A 16,725-nucleotide genomic window follows, 5' to 3' on the forward strand; every position below is an offset into this window, starting at 1 on the left:
ACATAATGACAACTCTTCTGTGGAATGACTCTTGGATTTACTTCTTTTTTTTCTGCACATATTCTTTGATATAATGTTTGTATTGCAATAAACTATTCTGAAAAGACTTATATTTGTGTTCCAGCATATGACTTAAGTTATTCTCTCTATTGTATTTTTTTATGAGAATTAACACACTTTTTTCTGGAAAACATACAATGCAAAATATTGCTGCTTTGTTTATAATTTTCAACTCATTTGAACCCATTGATGCTTCTGATCATCCTGACAAATTATGGATCTAAATAACAAGTTTGCAAGACAGAAACACATTTACAAGATTAATAAATATAAATGGGAGTGAGGCAGCACTGATCCTCTGCAAATCATTATAGTTGCTCTGCAACATTTCACATTAAAACTCATTATCTGAACTCATCTGATCTCAGAGCATAAGAAAACTCCCAAAACACTTCAGGACATCCTACATTTCAAGCACATAGCTTTAAGTGTTTTTGCAGAGAGAAGAGCTCTGTGGTGTCCTGTCAGCGACGGTTGGAGAGGAAACTAAAGGAGTTGAACATCACCTTGGATGAGGAGAGACAGCAGCACACAGAGCAGAGAGACCAGGTGAAGAATACACACGTTACATATGCACATATAAACAAGTGTGTGTGTGTGATGATTGGTGTGTGTTAGAGACCCGTGGAGTGTTTCTGTGTTTAATGCTGTGTGGTTCTTGAGCTGACTCTGCGTGTGAAGGCTCTGAAGAGGCAGGTGGATGAAGGAGAGGCAGAAGCAGAGCGGCTGGAGGGATTGAGGAGGAAGGCCATCAGAGAAATGGAGGAGATGCAGGAACAGAAGGAGGCGCTGCAGTCCAAAGTCACGGCACTAGAGAATGAACTCAAGTATGTGTGTGTGACTAAGAGAGAAGATAATGGTTCAGTGTGAAGCAGCCACAAAACAAAACAAACCAAAACCACAGAAGCTGAGTGAGGAAATAACTTGTGACATGTCAATCATCCAGTACATTCTTGTAGGTTCTGAAGATTATATAAATCAAGGCTAAAATCGAATGAATACACAACATAAATGTGTGCTCCCACACTCACGCCCTTCTTTCCCAGGGAACCATTACCTACAACAGACGTTTTCAATCCCAAATGAGATTTACACAAGAATTTGTTCAAAAAAGTGCAATTGTATTATTTTTTCTTAGACACTACTGTTAAATAGTATTGTTTTCTTTTTCATCAGGAGGAAGATCCAACAGGCCCGACAGTCAGCTCTGGAGTCTTCAGTGCTCAGCTGTGATGATGATGATGATGATGAAGGATTGTATGATCATTCCAGCATAACCTCCATCCTCACCAAGAGCAACCTACAGACCAGTTCCTGCTGAAGACTGAGAGATGAATCTGGAATTCCTCTTCATTGATGCTTCATTCCTGGACACACAGTAGCTTCAGTCCTGCTCTAAAACTGATAATAGAAACTTCAGTCTTCTGGTTTCTACTTTTGATCTTTACGCCACATCACTATATTCAGGGCCGTTTGAAGGAATTTGGGAGCACCAAGCAAAATGGACATAGAGGCCCCCCTACCCTCGCACGCAGGCAAAGCCTACAGGAACTACAGCATAGCCATACAGTTTAAGTTCACCCACACTTTATATAAATAAAAAAGGTTTACAGTGCAAATACTGCTTGAAAATATAGTTTGGTTGGAATTCAATAGTGATTTGCACTGTTTTTTTTTTTTCTAATAATATGACAGCACATACTTATCAGTTTAAACTCTGGGCTGTACAGAATATCTATAATCTAAAGCTATAATTATAGAGCTTGTGGTACCTTGGCTATATAGAGGAAACATCAGCACTGAGAAGTGATGCATCTGTTGATGTTGAGGAGGAAGTTGATGGTGTAGCTGGGAAAATAATTGAAAAAAAAAATCTGAAATTACCTGTGAAGTACGTTTTACCATTTCACTGTTAGCATAACACCCACATGGTGACAAATGCCCACTTTTGCTCTGCAGAGACCTAAGTCTCAGTGAGAGGGGCCCCCTTGAGGGGGATACCGATAACAGTGTCATTACACGTTACTGCATTGACGATCAAAGGGGCGCTCACACAGTGTCGTTGCATTTTATTCTTAACCAGTCATTGTCTTGGGGCCCCAGGCCAGCTCCGGGCCCCAAGCAATTGCTTGGTTTGCCTGACTTGTCGCGACGGGCCTGACTATATTTATAAATCAGAATTTGCCTCAGTTCAACTTTGCAAAGACAATTTTGGTTTATTAATTAGGGATTAATAGAAGAAATAAGAAAAATGAATTAACAGAGAGTGAGAGAAGGATTTAATTTTGTTTTAAGGGCCTTGTGACCGATTATGAGCACTGATGATTTCTTATGTGTGTGTTAATAGAGGCTGATGGGAGATGAGGATGGATATCAGGGTATTAGAAGAAGGGAAATGAACACAGCAGTGAACATTTTTCCAAAAATCCAATTTGCAGAGAACAGGGAAGTGAATAAAAATGATGTCACTATAATGTAGTATAGTAACACAGAGAGATATGCAGATAACAGTCCAAAACATGCTTCTAAACTGTTCCAAGAGAATAGATGATAAAGAGGGAAATCAAGGTTTAGTAACAAGAAAGGTATTATTTTTCATTCTCTGGTTAAGTCTCCAGCTCTTCTTAAAAACACTTATTTCTTTATGTTTACCGAGTGGGCAAAAGACAGATAAGTTTCAGGTATGAGAGAATCAGCGTTTCAAACATGCATTAGTGATGCTACAATCACAATCACAATAAATACACTTACATTTCAGCTATATTTCCTTCAGTTTCCATATAAATACTGAACTTACAGAATGAGGTCCACATTCATTGCTGACTTGCCTGTAGCAAATGTAATTTAGCATTATAAAATGGCAGAGCTTTTTTAAATCAACTGCACTGTGAAATAAGGTCTTTACTGTTATGCAGCTATTGTATTTTTAGGTGAAATCACTAATCAACTAGTGTTTATGTTTCAACCAAACATGTTAATCATCAACAGAAAGACTTTAAAACTAATCATTGTTTGTTCATTCCTGACGGTAAAACAATGGAAATTGTTAATTTGGTGTTAACAATGGAAATTGTTAATTTAAATAACTGATATTTTCTACCATAGTCTTTTAATCCTGTAGCAGACACGTTAGCTCTTTTTTGATACCAAGCTGCCTGTTCTTGTCTATATCTACAGGACTTTATCTATGCACACAGCATCTGATTCATGTGAATGGACACCTCTACAATGCCTTGTAAATCTATTATTTTGTTCTTGTTTTAAAGTAAATAAGAATGATTTATGTACATGTATTTTGTATTTATTGGTTTTAGAATTTTATTAAGCACTGATCAAATCAAAGGTTTGTAATTTTCTGTAAGCAAAACCTTTTCTATCAAAAATAAATCCAGTACTTTAGTAGTTCTTCGCAACTGTCTTTTTTATGTTGTGCTAATGGTGTACTTGTATTTTGTACAAACTGTAGCTGATGTGTCATAGACATATGATACAGACAAATGGTACAGACAACAGAATGTAAGATTCAAAACTAAATTCATATAAGAACAAAACTGTTCTGGAACAGTGTTGTAAATACAACTTAACCACTGATTTCTAGTTGTGTCCTCTTTTGGAAGACCAAACAAAATAGTTTTGCTTTTTACAATGAAGCACAGCATCTCCACAACGCGGTGTCAGTGGCAACAGCGAGAATCAAAGATACGCCTTTGTGACGAGTGGGGTGGGGCCGAGGGATGTGGGAACGAGCGAGGCAGGTGGAGTGATTGGGAAATGAACGACACCTGCGACCCACCACCGGTCTCAAGTCCCACAGAGGAGATGGAAGGATATAATTCAATTCAATTCAATTCAAGTTTATTTGTATAGCGCTTTTTACAAAATAAATCGTTACAAAGCAACTTTACAGAAAATTATGTTTCTACAATATTTAGTAGTAGCTAGTAGTTTGTGCACATTTGACAGGATTTTAGAAAAAATAATAATAATAATACAAGACGTAGTCAGCTAGACGATGAACTATCAATATTATTAATTAAGTTATTATATGATTCAGTCACACATTTAGCAATAATTGTTAGTTCTGTTTGTTGATTCAAGGTAGCATCATCTGGGGTCCTCTGAGGGTCAGCATCATCTCTTCTCAGGTGTTCTGGATCCAGACTGGAGCTTGTTTAAATCCTAGTTACCACGGGATGTAAATCCCGTGGCGAAACATAGAAACAAAATACAGACATCATTAGCATAGCTGCTGATCCAACAAAGTAAAATTAGTTTAACCCAAGTTAATGAATAAAAATGCACCTTTGAACAGATGCAACTACACTCACAATTAAAAAGATACATTATTCGAATGCTTGGCGAAAGAGATGTGTTTTTAATCTAGATTTAAACAGAGAGAGTGTGTCTGAACCCCGAACATTATCAGGAAGGCTATTCCAGAGTTTGGGAGCCAAATGTGAGAAAGCTCTACCCCCTTTAGTGGACTTTGCTATCCTAGGAACGACCAAAAGTCCAGCGTTTTGTGACCTTAGGGTGCGTGATGGGTTGTAACGTGGTAGAAGGCTAGTTAGGTACGCTGGAGCTAAACCATTTAGGGCCTTATAGGTAAGTAATGATAATTTGTAACTGATACGGAACTTAATAGGTAGCCAGTGCAGAGACTGTAAAACTGGGGTAATATGATCATATTTTCTTGACCTGGTAAGGACTCTAGCTGCTGCATTTTGGACTACCTGTAGCTTGTTTATTGACGAAGCAGGACAACCACCTAGAAGTGCATTACAATAGTCCAGTCTAGAGGTCATGAATGCATGAACTAGCTTTTCTGCATCAGAAACAGATAACATGTTTCGTAGCTTGGCAATGTTTCTAAGATGGAAGAATGTAGTTTTTGTAACATTGGAAATATGATTTTCAAAAGACAAATTGCTGTCTAATATAACACCCAGATTTCTGACTGTAGAGGAAGTAACAGTACATCCGTCTAGTTGCAGATTGTAATCTACAAGATTCTGTGTAGTGTTTTTTGGTCCAATAATTAGTATCTCTGTCTTATCCAAATTTAATTGGAGAAAATTGTGTGTCATCCAATCTTTTACATTTTTAACACACTCTGTTAGCTTAGATAATTGGGAAGTTTCATCTGGTCTCGTTGAGATATATAGCTGAGTATCATCAGCATAACAGTGGAAGCTAATTCCGTATTTTCTAATAATATTACCAAGGGGCAACATATATATTGAAAATAGAAGGGGACCTAGGACGGATCCTTGTGGCACTCCATATTTTACTGATGATAAATGAGATGACTCCCCATTTAAGTAAACAAAATGGTGGCGATCGGACAGGTAGGATCTAAACCATCTTAGAGCCTGCCCTTGAATACCTGTATAGTTTTGTAATCGATCTATGAGTATGTCATGATCTATGGTGTCGAACGCAGCACCAAGATCAAGTAAGACTAGAAATGAGATGCAGCCTTGGTCTGACGCAAGGAGCAGGTCATTTGTAATTTTAACAAGTGCAGTTTCTGTGCTATGGTGGGGCCTAAAACCTGACTGAAATTCTTCATACAGATCATTTTTATGCAGGAAGGTGCTCAATTGAGCAGACACAACTTTCTCTAAAATTTTAGACATAAATGGAAGATTTGAAATAGGCCTATAATTTGCCAGTACACTAGGATCTAGTTTTGGTTTCTTAATAAGAGGCTTGATAACCGCCAGCTTGAATGGTTTTGGGACGTGTCCTAAAGTTAACGACGAGTTTATGATATTGAGAAGCGGTTCTTCGGCTACAGGTAACAGCTCTTTCAGTAATTTAATGGGTACAGGATCTAATAAACATGTTGTTGGTTTAGATACAGTGATAAGTTTATTTAGCTCTTCCTGTCCTATGGTTGTAAAGCACTGCAGTTTATCTTTGGGTGCGATGGATGAAACTGAAGTGTTAGACGCTGTAGAATCTACATTCGCTATTGTATTTCTAATGTTATCTATTTTATCAGTGAAGAAATTCATGAAGTCATTACTGTTTAACGTTGGTGGAATATTTGAATCAGGTGGCATCTGGTAATTTGTTAACTTAGCCACTGTGCTAAATAAAAACCTTGGATTGTTTTGGTTATTTTCAATGAGTTTGTGTATATGCTCTGCCCTAGCAGTTTTTAGAGCCTGTCTATAGCTGGACATACTGTTTTTCCATGCAGTTCTAAAAACTTCTAAGTTAGTTTTTCTCCATTTGCGTTCAAGACTACGAGTTAATTTCTTGAGAGAGTGAGTATTACTGTTATACCATGGTACAGTACGTTTTTCTCTAACTTTTTTCAATTTGATTGGGGCAACAGCTTCTAATGTATTAGAGAAAATAGTGCCCATGTTGTCAGTAATTTCGTCTAATTCGTGTGTATTTTTGGGTACAATTAGCAGTTGAGATAGATCAGGCAGGTTATTTGAGAATCTTTCTTTGGTGGCTAGAACAATAGTTCTGCCCAGACGGTAACGCTGCGACATATAGTTAATATCAGTTATACGCAGCATGCACGATACAAGAAAATGGTCTGTAATATCATCACTTTGAGGTACAATATCTATAGCAGTAAGATCGATTCCATGCGATATAATTAAATCTAGTGTATGATTAAAACGATGAGTGGGCCCGGTGCAACGCAAGTCCTAATGTATCATTTGCATTATCAACGTGAATATTAAAATCTCCCATGATTAGCACCTTATCAACTGTAACTAGAAGGTCTGAGAGGAAATCTGCAAATTCTTTTAGGAATTCTGTATACGGCCCTGGTGGTCTATACACAGTAGCCAGAGCAAGAGATACATTAGATTTCTTTTGCATGTCTGACAGAGTAACATTTAGCAGAAGTATTTCAAAAGAGTTAAACCTGTATCCTGTTTTCTGGGTAACATTGAGAATATCACTATATATTGTTGCAACACCCCCGCCACGACCAGTCTGACGGGGCTCATGCTTATAACAGTAGTTTGGTGGAGTAGACTCATTTAGACCAAAATAATCATTTGGTTTTAGCCAGGTTTCAGTCAAGCAGAGTAAATCAAAACTATTATCTGTGATCATTTCATTTACAATAACTGCTTTTGGTGCGAGTGATCTAATATTTATGAGCCCAAACTTTAAAAATTGTTTTTGTTCATTTACTTTACATTTTTCTGGTTTAATTACGATAAGATTTTTTCTAGATCCTACATCATATTTATATTTTGACCTCACTATTCGGGGAACAGACACAGTCTTAATAGGTTTTACAGCGCAAGTACCTTTAGCATTTAAGCGGTTAGAACAAAACTCATCATAATGGTTATTTGAGAATTGTCTTACTAGTCACATGGAGCGAAGTGTCCTGGAGATGTTGTCAGAGAGAAGCTCGGCTCCAATTTTGCTGGGGTGTAATCCATCAGCGCGAAACAGTCTAGGACGCTCCCAGAAAAGATTCCAGTTATTAACAAATAGCAGTTTCTGTTCTTTACACCATGACAACAACCATTCATTTAAAGCAAAAAGTCTACTGAACCTTTCGTGTCCTCGTCGATACGTGGGCAGTGGTCCTGACACGACGATCGTCGCCGCGGGCGTCGTGCTGCGAACCGTCTCGATCAGGCTCCTGAAGTCCCTCTTCAGCGTCTCCGTCTGCCGCAGCGTGGTGTCGTTAACCCCGGCGTGAAGCATGACCGCTCTGGGGCTCTCGCCGTCCTTCAGGATCGCGGGTATCTGCGCAGAAACATTGAGAACACGAGCACCAGGCAAACAATGAGTGTGCACTTTACCTTCGGCTAACGTAGCACTTACGTGTCGGACGATGGAGTCTCCGATGATCACAGCGTCGCGTCCTGTCTCGCGGAGGGGAGAGAAGCGGTTCTGGATGGAGATCTCGAAGGCAGGAGGGGGAGAAGTCGTCGCCCGGGACCCAGCTCGCGTCCTCCGCTGTGGATGCACCCAGGGTCCGTGGTGATTCCAGCGCGGCTCTCCGCTCTCTCAGCTGGGCCTGCTTCTGTTCCAGGTCGCGAATCTGCTTCCCCACGGCCTCGAGCTCGAGCTGCAAAGAGTGGAGACATTCATCCGCCATTAAAGCAAGTAACAGTGAGTACAGCAGTGGTAATGTGTGAGAATAGAGTATTAGCAATGTAAGCGCAGTTAGCAGCAACCACGCTTGCTGATGCTAACTGGCTAAAAGCTAATAGCGGACCCGGGAGATCAAAATAAAACTAGTGATAGCGAGGCGCTCTGATTGTTTTTGTTGTAGAATACAATAGAGGATATATTCACGCGTTATATAAACGGAAACAATGATGTGTAAAATTGATTTTTAAGTTAAAAATAGTCAATGAAAAGAATATAGTGACGGAGCTCAAACGTAGTACAGCCGTCAACAACAAACAGGAAGTGACATCCCGAACAATTAGGAGAGGATGATATAAAACGGGAGCGACGACAGTGAAGGACGAGAGAGGACCAGGCCTTTTGCCACAAATTGGGGACCCCTGTCAGAGACCACGTCCATCGGGAGGCCATGTAAAAGAAAGACGTGATCTATGACAGCAACCGCTGTCTCCTTGGCTGAAGGTAATTTGGGCAAGGCAATAAAATGAGCCGCCTTCGAGAACCGGTCCACGACCGTCAAAACGACAGTCTTGCCCTGGGAGGGCAGGAGGGTGGTAACAAAATCTAGCGCGATGTGGGACCAGGGTCTAGAAGGGACTGACAGCGGTTGTAGTAACCCATCAGGGGGTCGGTTGGATGTCTTACCAGTGGCACAAACAGAGCAAGCCAAAACAAAACTACGGATATCACGAGCCATTAACGGCCACCAGAATCGTTGTTTAACCAAAAAACTGGTACGATTAACTCCTGGATGACAAGCTATACTGGAGCAATGACCCCACTGAATGACTTCAGACCGATACTCCTCAGGCACAAATAACCGGTTCGGTGGGCAATCGGGCGGAGGCATTACCCCTTCTAAGGCCTTCATGACCTTCGATTCGACCTCCCATCTGAGAATGGAGACCACTAATGTCTCAGGTAAAATACACTCGGGAGTGGACGGGCATTCGGAATGGTCAAAAACACGAGATAAAGAATCGGGTTTGATGTTTTGGAACCCAGGCGGTACGAAAGAGAAAAGTCAAAACGACCAAAAAAACTCGTCCCACGTGGAGGCGCCTGCTACATCCATAATGGTCAGATCGTTCTGTTACGTAAGACAGAGACAGGATGTAATCGCAAGGCGTGTTTATTGACAAATAGAACAGCTGTAGGCTTCAACTCAAGAGAAAGAGAGAGCGAGAGACAGAGAGAGATAAATAAGAAACATTTGTTTAACATATTCAACTGGAATAGAGTGTACTTGTTAGAATATTTTGAGATCATGAAAATATCCCTAGTGCCTTTTTTAATCATCTGTCCTACAATGAGCCTAATCGAATCCATAAAATCACTTCATATTGGCCATGCAGAACATGACAGAAACTAACACATGACATCAATGGACTGTGTGTGGAGTAGACCTGCAGATTAGGCCAAATTGTAACAAACTATTAAAATTGCCAAATGCCTCATTTATCATTGCAACACAATAACAAACAACAGGCTAACACATACTGCAACTAGGCAGTCAGTGCAGTTTAATTATAAAATATATTTTATACATAAATATGGTAAAACAACAACTATTAAGCCAGTATTCACACTAATACATTAAGCTGCAGGTAAATCTTACAAACCTTACATCAACCATGCTCTTGTCATCTGATAAGTTTAATTAATGTGCAGGCTAGATTCACTTATAATACTTCGTCATTAAAACACAATTAGGATTTATGAAATCATAGCCACGAATTAACGTAGTAGTAATGTCGTAGTAATTAATAAAACTAGCTCACAAATTCTTAATTTGGTGGGAATTAATTATTAATTCATAGGTAGCAGTTCTCACTATGTAAACTTTGCACCGTTTAAACGTTATAAAATAAAACTTAACTAAATATCGATACTCACCGTCTGGTTGCTGTCCACGTCGTCCATCTTTAATTAGTGTTGATTTAGTACAGTAGGTGGTGCTGTCACAAAAATACTAGGGTCCTAAAGCTGCGGTCACAGAATTGCGGTCCTGTAACTGCAGCCTCCGGTTGTAATGGCTTTTGTTCTTAAACACCATTCTATCAAGTTACCCATTTCAGCCACAGCTTTACTAATAACTGGTAAAACTGGCTTTACTAAAACAACTTATATTCATATGTGTTCCTGTAGCTCAATTGGTAGAGCATTGCGTTATCAAGCACAAGGTTGGGGGTTTGATTCCCTGGTAGCACATGATAGGTAAAAATTGATAGCCTGAATGCACAGTAAGTCGCTTTGGATAAAAGCGTCTGTTAAATGCATAAATTTAATTTAAATTTACCTAGAATAGAGAAAAGAAAAAAAAATATCATTAAAATATTTGTTTGTTTGTTTTTTCACTGTATCCTCTGTAGCCTTTCACTAAAATTTATTCTAATTTCCTAAAATGAACCAGTTAAAAAGTTAGAGTTACCAGTTACCTATAATAAAAAGCTAATGCTGTAAGTGATGTGGTGGTTTCCGTTCTCATAGTGCTTTATGTCTCATTTTGATCTTCTTTTCCTTTCAGTGGTGACACAGAGATGCTGTAAACAGGTTTGTTAGTTGAGCATAAACTGTGTTCAGGGTGACAGCATGTCTATTTCTTACCTAACCACAACCCACCTGCTGCAGTCTCTGACAGTAAAACTATGCAGAACCAACCGAGATAAAGGCAACCTGATGTATTCAGACATCTCTCCAGCATCAGAGCACCAGAGATGGTCTGTGAGAAAAGATGCTGGAAATGTTACACTTGATCTGAAAGACATCAGATCATCCAATGATGACCTATATGACTGCCAGGTCTATAAGGATCATGACTGCCTTAATCCACAGGAAACCTGTTTCTAACATGTATGTTTCTCTGGTTTCAGAGTGTAAAACTTTGGCTTCTGTCCATCCAACCCCAGGGTCTTCACTGTTGCTGCCATGCTCTGAACATCCTCTACAAAACAGAACTGAACCAGTCACTTGGAAAGTTGTTAAAGGGATAGTTCAACCAAATAGCAAAATTATGTCAATAATAACTTACCCTCATGTTGTTCCAAACCCGTAAGACCTCCATTCATCTTCAGAACACATTATTAAGATATTTTATATTTAGTCCGAGAGCTCTCAGTCCATCCATTGAAGATGTGTGTACGGTATACTGTCCAGAAAGGTAAGAAAAACATCATCAAAGTAGTCCATGTGAAATCAGAGGGTCAGTTTTTTGAAGCATCGAAAATACATTTTGGTCCAAAAATAGTAAAAACTACGACTTTATTCAGCATTGTCTTCTCTTCTGTGTCTGTTGTGAGAGATATTTCAAAACAAAGCAGTTTGTGATATCCGGTTTGCGAACAAATCATTCAATGTAACCGGATCTTTTTCTCAAGAACGAGTCAGTCTATTGTTCGTTATCTGGCTCGGTTCGGTGTTCATCTTCAGTTCTCTCTTCACAGCAGTTCAGTCAGTGTACTGTTTGAGTAAATGAATTACTCCGAGATATTGGTTTGTTTTAATTCAGAGAGAGTGTCAGCCACATGAAATAAGTTAACAGCTTAAGTTTATGCTATTTTTGGACCAAAATGTATTTTCGATGCTTCACCTCCCTGATGTCACATGGACTACTTTGATGATGTTTTTCTTCCCTTTCTGGACATGGACAGTATACCATTCACATAATGGATGGACTGAGAGCTCTCGGACTAAATCTAAAATATCTTAAACTGTGTTCCAAAGATAAACTGAGGTCTTACGGGTTTGGAACAACATGAGGGTTAGTTATTAAGGACATAATTTTGCTATTTGGGTGAACTATCCTTTAATGGTCACCAGTCAACAGATATATACCAGTATCATCCATCAAACAAGCCCTCAAGCAGCACAGAGAAACTCCTGAAGCTTCTGTATGAATGCAATAACCTATTTCTAACCATATAAAGTCTCGGTGCAGACTCACTGATAGTGATGGACATTGATTAATTTGAAAGATTAAGTTTAGCTATGCTATTAAAATGTGACGGAAATTATTTTTTTCATTATTATGATGGAAATACAGTTAATATGGTTAAACATGTACAGTAAGTTAACCATGCTTAGGTAAAGGTTTAGATTAAAGTTAAGTCATGTTGTGGTGATCGTAGCCTGTTGTTAGAGCAGTGAGTATAAAGCAGCACTGAACACCAACACATGACCAACAAAAGTTTGAGAACCACTGGGTTATAATATCTGTTTAGTTATAATATGAACGTGTGGATGTTTAAACAAGCTTGTAGAAGATTATTACTTATAAAAACACTCCACTAGTTGGAAAATATGAGTTAACATTTGTGTTACTGTCCAAGAATATTTTACATTTAGTAGTGTAAATTGTAAATTGCTTTTATTTTGATTATACAGTGGATTCATAAATATTCTGACCCTAAATTAAATAATTTTCAATTATTTTTTCCACACATCAATCTACACTCAATACCCTATAATGTCAAAGTAAAGCCAGACTTGTTAAGAATATGAAGAAAAAAATATAATATTACTTTGACAAGTATTCAGACTCTTCTGTATTTTGCTCATGCTGTGAAAAAATCACTCTCACACCCTGTTCATCTCATCCTATGCAAATCCTGGAAATTACAGAATCTCTTTATAAATAAGTAAATCTCAACCTTTTGACTCAAAAGAGTGTTGTGTAAATTAATTAACCACAATACATTTTTGAGTCCAGATATTTCAAGATCATTTTCTGTACTGACTCTATCTACTGTGCTGTCATTTAGATGTTCTTTAATAGGGGTGTAACGATTCACTCGTTTTCTCGATGCATCGATTACAAACCCTGTCGATTCATATGCATCGATCTTGAAACATGATTTTTGAATCGTGAATCGCTGATCTTGGACAGTAATCAATTCAAAATGCTAAGAATCGAATGAATCGTGATTTCTATAGCGATTCAATGCTTTCAAAATGTATACACATTAAATTACTACACGCACTAATTAATGGAGACCTTGGAAGAGTGTTCGTGAATTGTGCCTCTTATCTGTCCTTCACGCGCTCCACTGTTTACCGCCTGAGACTGTCACAGAATTATGCTCGCGCTCCGTTCGTCTCTGACGCAGCTGACGTGTGATCTATAGGACTCGTGGCCAGTAATGCTAAAGTGAAGTAGTTTTACTTTTCTGTAGTTTGTCAATGGCTCTCTGCATCTTACAGACGGAGTTACCGGAGCCATCGACAGCTGTATTTATTGCATGGACAGAGCCGAATATATGAAGGAAACTGTTAAAATTAACCACAGCATTAACAACGACCTTGAAATAAGAGCGCGAGATTTATCTGATAATCAGATGCATGAAAGTAGCGTTTGTTTCATTAGCAAACAGACATCTGGCGCGTTTTCTCTCAGAATCATTCGCTGATGGAGAGGAAAAGTTAAATAGAGATGAAGACGTTTTCACACTGAAAGAGAAGCGATCTTGCTCTCATAGACGTGCCAGGCTATATCTGCAGCTAAACTGAATAAAAGCAGAATGAACTGATGAAACTAAAAAAAAAAAAAAAACACAAAAAAGTTATGAATGATGCAGTGCTAATTGACATTTATTACAGTACAGAAACTATAAAGTATATTTTCTACCTTATTCGGTGCAGAAAATTTTAATAATTGCTAATTATATGTAGCCTAGTATATAAAACAATCATAAAATTGCCATTAGGAAAAAATATCCATTACAAATGATTGATTATTGTCCAGCAGTGTATTTGATTTATTACAGCTAATTAAATGTAATTAAAAAAGAAGATAATTCCTTGTAAAAATAATAATAATAATAATAATAATAATTATTATTATTATTATTATTATTATTATTATTATTATTATTATATTATATAGGCTACATACATAAAATGATTGTATTTGAAATTTCTGTCACTTCTGAAATTATGGCTACGCCTCTGGTGTGACAACATGTTAGCTTATACACAATACTCTTTAAGCTCTTTTTTAAAAACTTGGCTTACATACATTTTTACGTATGCCATGTCGCATCATTAAACTAGCATTTAACAATGGACAAATTCTTTTTTCTAACCTATGGTTCTCTAACCATAAATGCTACTGTAATTTGCCCCCTGACTAAGCATTTAAAGAATTTAGTAGAAGCATTTAAATAATCCCGTGAATCTCTGCCTTGCCAAAGATTCACAGCCCTATTCTTTAACAATGTAGATTTGTTTCTCCCAGTAAGACTTACGTTTCTCTGGTCCACCTTTTCTCATAATATTCTGGACAAGTACTCTATCTCCAGGATGCAGAGTGATTCCCCTTGACTGATGGTCATGATATTTTTTTTCCCTTTTCACAAGACAGTTTACTGTTTCCACTTGCAATTCTGTATACTTCTTTCATTCGTATAGCCCATTTATCAGCATATCTTGTTGGAGAGTCATCTGTTTTTTCTGAATTCAATCCAAACAGTAGATCAACTGGCAGACGAGGAGATCGGCCAAACATTAAAGAGCCACACAGATGGGAAACCAAAAATTACCTGTATTACAGTGTATGATGTAGCTGTCCATCAGTGTAAACAATGTGCAAAGTAATTAAACCAAAAAGTACACGATTTATAAAGTTATTGGCTTCTAAAGTAAGGAGTCGACTCTGAATTGCTGAAACGAGTCGTTATAGATTTCATATCTTTTGCCCATCTCTATGTACGTCACTAGGAACACTTTGCATAATAACCTACCGTCTTGGGAGAAACGGAACTCTGACCTGCCCCACCCCCCCACACAGACGCTCTGGTTGGTGTGATAGCATCATGTCGAGGAGACAGTGTGTTTTTAATTGTAAAGGCAAGTTTGTTTTATTTTCACTGCCAAAGAATGAAGATCAGAAGAACCAATGGCTAAAATTCATTTTCACCACATACAACAAATCCCTTTTGTTGTGTTCACAACATTTCACTGATGACTGCTTTTCTAATCTCGGTGAGTAGCTTGACATGTCTACTTTAAAACTAAACAAGTGCTGCTGAAAACAGATATTCTGTGATAAAGTAATCCATATGAAAACAACGCGATGTCTGTTTTTCATGTCTCCCTTCTAATCTGACCACGCCCCCACGCTGAACGCGCTATTCAGATTCAAACTGAAGTGCGCGTCTTGAATAAACCCACACAGAAGAAAAAGCAGGGAGACTGTTCAAGTTTTTTATTTTACTGTTTGCTTCACAGTGAGAGGAATAAGACATAATTCACCACAAACAGATGCTAACGCATAGTTTACCGTGGAGGTGTGTGCGGAACAACAAATCCAAACTGCTTATGTTAGTTGACCAATCAGAACACAGTATGCTACCGAAAGGTGGGGTTTAAGGAAACTGAATCTTTTGAACAGCTTCGCGCGAACCGTTTGGGGATCTCTGAGAATTGAGGTAATTTTAAAATGATATTTTGACGAAATGACAATGTTTTTTAACCTTGGATGGATTTAACCCTAATGTACAGGACTTATAAACAGTGATAGGAAGCTTAGAATTTTCATCTTACTGGCTCTTTAAGTAGAAGGGTGAAAATCCAGTTGCCTCATGTCTCGTGCAGTTATAAACATGGACAACACATGCTAGATGTTCTTTCCAGTGCTCCTTTTCCTTTCTTGGAGTGTTCTCAGCATTTGTAAGAGATTCCTATTGAATTTGATTCAATAGGTCCTATTGAATATCAGCCGGGTTACCTTAGGGATGATAGGGTGTTGTCCTTGAGTGTCCAACTCCAGACAGTCTATTCAAGGTCTTGAACAGTTCATTCTCAAACTCTCTTCCTTGGTCGTGATGTCATTTATTTGGATATCCAAAGCGTGGAATAAAATCATTGAATATCTTTTCTGCCGCAGTTCTTCCAGCCTTGTTCTTGGTTGCATAGGCTTGAGCATACCTGGTAAAGCGATCAATTACAACCAGTATGTACTCAAAAACACCTTTACTTCTCTCCAAGTGTAGATAATCTATGGAAACAGTTGTAATGCTCAAGTAGTTGTAATGCTTCCCATTGGAGTTCTCTCATGGGTAACAGGCTTATTTTGCTTAATGCATGAACATCTTCTGGTAACATAATTTTCAATGTCCATTTTCATATGTGGCCAATAAAATCTCTCTCTTGCCAGATGTATCACCCTTTCTGTGCCCACATGACCAATGTCATCATGAAGATGCTTCAGGACCTTCTTCTTAAATTCAGCAGGTAAGACCAGTTGTTTCTGGTGAGTGGTCATTCGATACAGCAAGCCATTTTCAATGTGCAGTTTTTTCCACTCATGTAATAATTTCTTGACTGGGCCATGTAACCCTCTTCTGGCTTCACTAGTGAGAGTTTGGTTCTTTTCTTTAAGTTTGAATATGTCCCAAATAGATCTTTTTTCTGTGCTCTCTGTAATTCACTGTGATGTATTGTTGACAGAAAACTATGGTGAGACAACTCTGGGCACGTGTTGGTAATGTCAGAGTTCTGAGCTGTAATGAGAGTAGCTATTCAGGCTACATCATT

General features: G+C 38.3%; 1 long non-coding RNA gene across 1 annotated transcript; it reads left to right on the forward strand.

Annotated features, from left to right (window-relative positions):
* The first annotated feature begins 568 nt into the window (after positions 1-568).
* LOC113060213 (uncharacterized) lies at positions 569-1,521 on the forward strand. The gene is made up of 3 exons (XR_003278212.1): positions 569-609; positions 724-887; positions 1,237-1,521. It is a non-coding gene; the product is annotated as an uncharacterized LOC113060213 (long non-coding RNA).
* Positions 1,522-16,725: the final 15,204 nt, after the last annotated feature.

The sequence above is a fragment of the Carassius auratus genome, chromosome 41 (genome assembly GCF_003368295.1).
Source record: "Carassius auratus strain Wakin chromosome 41, ASM336829v1, whole genome shotgun sequence".
NCBI classification, from domain to species: Eukaryota; Metazoa; Chordata; class Actinopteri; order Cypriniformes; family Cyprinidae; genus Carassius; species Carassius auratus.